The sequence below is a fragment of the Psammomys obesus genome, unplaced genomic scaffold, assembly GCF_907164565.1.
Source record: "Psammomys obesus unplaced genomic scaffold, mPsaObe1.curated_primary_1811, whole genome shotgun sequence".
In the NCBI taxonomy this organism is placed as follows: domain Eukaryota; kingdom Metazoa; phylum Chordata; class Mammalia; order Rodentia; family Muridae; genus Psammomys; species Psammomys obesus.
Genome location: NW_026593931.1, coordinates 889030 through 895093, shown reverse-complemented (window position 1 = coordinate 895093; position 6064 = coordinate 889030).

Sequence of the window (6064 nt, the reverse complement as noted above, 5' to 3'; positions counted from 1 at the left end):
GTGTGTGTGTGTGTGTGTGTGTGTGTGTGTGTGTGTGTGTGTGTGTGAGAGAGAGAGAGAGAGAGAGCAGAGTGGGGTTGTGGGGCTCCATCTCCTGTGAGTCTATCTCAGGCAAATCCCTTCTTCATCCTCAGTTGAATGCTGATGCCCCTGATTGGCTAACTGTGGCCATGAAAATAGAGTGAAAGTGAACCCCAGTCGAGGAAGAGCTGTCAGACCTGGTGAGGAAGAGGAGGGACACCCCCTCTGATCCCCAGCCCCCACCCTGGAGCACACCAAAAGCTGCTAAATGTTCACAGTTGGGCTCGCCAGTCTGTCTGCAGATACTTGTTGAAATGTTTCCCACAGTTCCCTTGGCCTGCCACTTCCCTGCTTTGTTCGGCCAGAGCTTTCTGTGGTTTCTTCAGTGGCTGATGCACTAACAGCTATCAGCAGTGTGCTTTCAGGGCTTGGCCTGCTAGCTGTCAGAAGGCTGGCTCTGTACTGGAGTCCCACATACTCATAACACTAAGGCAAAGTACCTGAGGCTGAGTAACTTTATAAAGAAAAGAGTTTTATTGGGTTCACAATCCTGGAGCTTTGGGACAGGGCCTCCACCTGGCTCTGGTGACCACCTCATGACTGAGGACAAGAAGAAGAGGTACACACCTCCTGACATGCAGCCAGAGTGTGATTCAGGAGACTGGCCCTGGTTCTTGAGAACCATTTGGGAGTCCCATGAGACTATCCCAGTTGCTTCTGAGGGCAGCATCTCCAGGAATCCCAGCTTCCCCTGTGCGGGCTTTACTTTTTTAAGGTCCCATCATCTCCATACAGCTAGCTAAGTATAGAGGAGCCCTTGGAACAGCTTTCCTCAACCTATGGGTCACGATTCCCTTGGGGGTTGCCTGAGACCATCAAAAACACAGATATTTACATTAAGATTCATAACAGTAGCAAAATTGCATTTATGAAGTACAACAAAAATGATTTTATGGTTGGTAGTCACCACAACATGAGGAACTGTATTAAAGGGTTGTAGCACTGGGAAGGTTGAGAAACACTGCCTTTGAGGATGAAAGCCACATCCAAACCAGAGCAGTCCCATCTTCTGTCCTATCACTGGCGCCCCCTGGTGTAAGAGGCTGCCTGGCATCCTTCTCTCCTGTTGTACTGTTTCTCCTTTGCCCTGGAAGGCTGAGCACCAGCTGGAAGTACCTGGGGTGACTAGAGGGTCAAATCTCTGCTGTGAGTTAACAGCAGAGGGTGTTTATCACGTGAATAAACCCTAACAGGTAGTTATCAAGCTAGGAAGCTCTGGAGATCACACAATGATTGAAACTGCAGGCTTTGCAGGCATAGCTGACAGCCTGCACAGCAATTTTGGGTCAGGTAGTGGGGGCTTCCTTAAGATACTTACCTACTCTCTGCTGGAAAGCTGTCTAAGTCATGAACCTCCCGTGCCTCCTGGGGAATAGCAGCTTCTAGAGTTGCACAGTATGTAACCTGTACAGCTGCTCAGAGCAGCCATATCTTGACATCACCAGGATCCCTTTTTCTCCTATCCATATCAAAGGCAGACTTTCTCTTTGTGGTAGGAAATGTGGTTATCTAAACATGATAACTATAATGTCCCTTCTCCCATCACCCAATGAAAATGTATAAGGACTCTGGTCCAGTTTGTTACATGTATCTCTAAACTGAAACCAAGGGACATGTATCAGTCACACCAGGCAAGATTATGCTATATAACAAGTCACGCCAAGGCCCCCTTAGCCCAGACACAAAGGTTTGTTTCTTACTGTCCCTGAAGTTGAACTGTATTCAATTGAAAGCCCTCCTCATCCTGGGATCTCAGAGACCCACAGAGCCCAGAACAACAGCTTGAATTGTGTTCTGAGCACTGTTTCGGGTGACAGGGCACCAGCTCTTAAAGTGTCCACAGGAAATCACTGAAACCGGTGAGCTCACAGTTCACAGAACAAGTGTACAGCCACATCAGACCTCAGGAGGAATGGAGAGGGACATCACTTCTCAGTCTTGAACCACACTGTGCCTCTATGACAGCAGGAGTAGCTGGGGCTGGGTCAAACTGGGACTCCAGAGAGAAACTTCCTCAAGGATGGGACAGGGTGCCAGCTGGCCCCAGAAAACTGTGAAGGGCAGCAGCCAAGGGTCAGTCAGCCTTCAGGGGAGACATCATGGAATAGCTCCCCAGCCTCTGGACCTTGTGGCCAACTGAACCCCCAAAGGACCTAAAGGGACAAGAACTCCTGAGCAGGAACAAACACACATTCCAGTCAAGGAACAGCGTGGGAGTGGCCTGCCTGGCCCCTCCAGATGCTTTAGATATGGAGCCGGGTGTTGGCTCTCACCTCTGTTTCTTGGGTGGCTGTGGTGACAACAGGGTTTAGGCATAAGGAATAATCATCAGTTTAGCATCCTTCAGGTGGCTTTTCCTGATCAGGATTGGATCAGCCAAGTAATCTGTTCGAGTTTATGATACCCACTGAGAAACTGGGCAGAGATCTGAAGCACCTCAGAGCCAAGGGGGCCACCACTAAAGCTCTGTCCTTCCCAGGCACTCATGGGGTCCTGGGGCCTTGGGGAAAAGAGCAGAGTTCCTTTAAAACAATGATGGGCGTGACCACAATCAAGCAACTGGGGAACAGATTGGGCGGCTGCCGGCTTGTGTTTAAGTACATTCCTAAGCTACGGAGAAAGAAATAGAAGTGGTCCCTTGTCTGAGAGCTGAAGAGACAGCAATATTGTGGTATAACTAGGACCAGATGGGCTCTGGGAATTTCCAAAGGCGTTTAGCATATTAGAGAAAATAGCCTTGCAGACACATGCCATAACTGTGTCTGGTTGCCTGCATATCAGTTACGGAGACAACAGACCAGTAGGTTGTGTCTTGGCTGGAAGGCGGAGAGGATCAGCCTCTGACCAGGCCCTGTCCACTCCCCTCTTCCCAGTTTGAGCCCCCTGGACATGGCCCCCTCCCATATCCTGAGAAGAGTAGAGTCACACTTGTGAAGTGGCTAGGGAAGTTTCTGAAGCCACTTAGCCAGCTTGGTCCAAATGCTCAGACCTTTCACTGACACACTTATTGGGGTCCAGGGAGCCCATGCTCTCCAGGGGCACTCGGGGGGTGGAGTTAGAGCAAGCATAGCAGCTCTAAGATATCTGGACTCTTCTTTCCTGGCCAGGAAACCATCTGTGAAACACAGAGCCCCCACTGGTCGATGTGTGAATTAAAGGCACTTCATATGTTCATCCCCTGGCATTCAAGAAGGCCTCAAAGCCAGACCACCCCATTGTGATCATCTTCAGGCTGTGCTGGCTCAAAAGATGCCCCTCCCACTCCAAACAGGATATTCTTGGCCAATATGCTAAGAATTGAGTACCTGTGGTATGGTGTGCCAGGCATTAGGGGACCAACAGACCCAGGTGCCCATGAGGGAAAGCCCAGCCTCTGCTTCTCTGAATTAACCTCCATTTGGTCTCTAGTGCCTGCCTGGGACAAGGCTTCCTGTCTCTTTCAGTCTCAAATCCCCTGAATAAGCATGGAGATTGTCCTTGCCTGCTTTCTGTTACTACAATGAAACACTGGCCTAAAACTACTTGAGGAAGACGGGGTTTATTTCAGCTCACAGGCCACAGTCCATTACTGAGGGAAGTCAGGCAGAAACTGAAGCAGAGAGCAGAGAGAGATGTCACTTACTGGCTTTCTTAGCCTGCTTTCTTATACAGTGTAAGCCCACCTGCCCAGGAGTGGCACCACCCACAGTGAGATGGTCCTTTCTACAACACACACACACACACACACACACACACACACACACACACACTACAGGCCCAATAGGCTCGCCTACAGAGCAATCTGATGTGGACAATTCCTCAATTGAGTTCCATCATCCCAGGTGATTTTAGTTTGAATTAAGTTGGCAAAAACTAACTGGCATAGAGGTTCAGGTTCTTGAGGATCCTTCCTGGGCTGACCCTTGTCCTGTCCTTGGATTGCTTCAGAAATCCAGCAGCTGGAGTCCTGCTTTCAAGAAAGATGGAGTATAGAGGGAAGATGGATACAGTCTATGGCCCAGCACCCAGCACAGGGTCTGGCATCCAGGAAATCAGCTAGGAGCTCTGCACTGGGGGAAGTGAAGGCTGGTGATTTACCCTGATAGTGGCCTAGGCCATTGGTGCCAGGTACAGTTTTGGTGCCTAAATACATATGCTCACCTGTCAAACTGAGAGGCTAGCACTTATATGACCTTATTTTACAAATGGGGAAACTGAGGCACTAAGATCTCTTTCTCTATCTATCTATCTATCTATCTATCTATCTATCTATCTCTCTCTCTCTCTCTCAGTTGCCTGAAGGACAGAGGCAAGGCTTGAGCCTGCTGCCCATCCTGCTCACCTGCTACTCACCTGTTTCTGAAAGGTAGCCGCCATCTCAGGACAAGCAGTGTGAACAGTGGGTTCTGAGTGGGATGGCCAGCAGGGCCTGGAGTGAGAGACCTGGTGCTATGCCTACCTGGTCTCCTTTACCATCAAATCAAACCTGGGAATGAAGGAGTTAACACCTGCATTAATGGGGATAGGGGGGATACGGACTGAGGCACAAATAGTAATGTCATTTGCCCACAGTGGCTAAAAACTGGGTCCAAAACCAGGTATATATGATTCCAGACCTGAATTGCCCTGAGAAGGCAGCTGCCCCCTGAGCCAGAGGCAGAGACTGCTATTGTCGTAACAGGCTTCAGAGAGGCCTCCCATTTCCCAGGTGCCAGGCCCTCATCCCCAGAACTGACAGCCTTGTCAACTGCCCAGGCCTTCCCCAGCCTCTAGGGGATTATGAGGCAGGGGTCTTGGCCTGCTCTGCAGCCTGCTGGGGTGCCCAGGTTACCAACTGAGAAACAACTTTGCCAGTTTCTGCATTAAAGAAGCAGAAGGAAAGTGGCCTTTTCACATGTATTATGGTGATAAGGCACCTATGGAAACCTTGAGGCTACCTACTTCATTTCTGGAAAAACATCTGGCTGACAGACAGTTCACCCTTCAGAAAGCCCAGTGTGTTTTCCACATGAATCTTTCAGAAGTGACAACCCCTGATAATTCCCATCTCTACCCAATGACCGACATCTCTCCAGGTCCCCCATCTGGTCTGGACTACAGGGGTCCAGACAGAGGCCACCTGCCTCTCTTAGGATGGCTGGTAAGCTGGCAGGTGTTTGGGTCAGAAGACAGGGTATGAGAAGACTATATCTCACTGGCACATGTTTTGCAGAGGACCAGCTGTGAGAAAAGGCACCATATTAGAGTCAGAGAACATGGGTCCATTCCTCTCCCCCTGGCCTGTGAACACAAACCAGTTACTCTATGTCTGTGTTCTTATCTGGAAAATGGTGCAGATGAGGCTGGGGATACGGAAGCAGGGTGGTGCATTCATTCCTTTGAACTCTCTACTAGGGCCCTGTTAGAATAGACTTAGGGTACCCTGTTGGGGCCCCTTCAGTTTGGGCACTGCTGTTTCTAGCGCATAGGAAGAGATGGCTGACTCCAGAGAGGAGATCCCTTCTCCCTGTCCCACAGCCTCATAGCCAGGCAGAACACTGTACTAGGGTCTGCACTGATGGGGCAGAGGAAGCCACATACAGAAAGCACATGCTTACTGACAGGCTCTGATTGCCACCTGCGTCACTCTCCCAGACTCACACAGCTATTCAAGGCCTGCCAGCTTAGGACAAAGACCCACCAAGACAGCTGAGGAAGGGAGGCTGATAGAGCAATGACCTCCATAGTCAGACCCAGACCAACAGGACTTTGCAGGTAATAACGGCTCTGGTCTGCCCAACCTTTGGACACAGGAGGCTCCACCTCACACAAGGCAGGAAAGAGCGCCAGGACTATGCCCAGGGATCTCACAGAATTATGTGTGGGCATGACATCTCAGCTGCTGTGAGCTGAGGGTGCAAAGGACTGATGCTTTCCAGGTTCTCTCTCCCCAGGACCCCTGGGCCTCCAGGCAGTCTCTGCTCTTGATAAACAGCATTCCATCAGCCTCTGTGAAAATCCACAC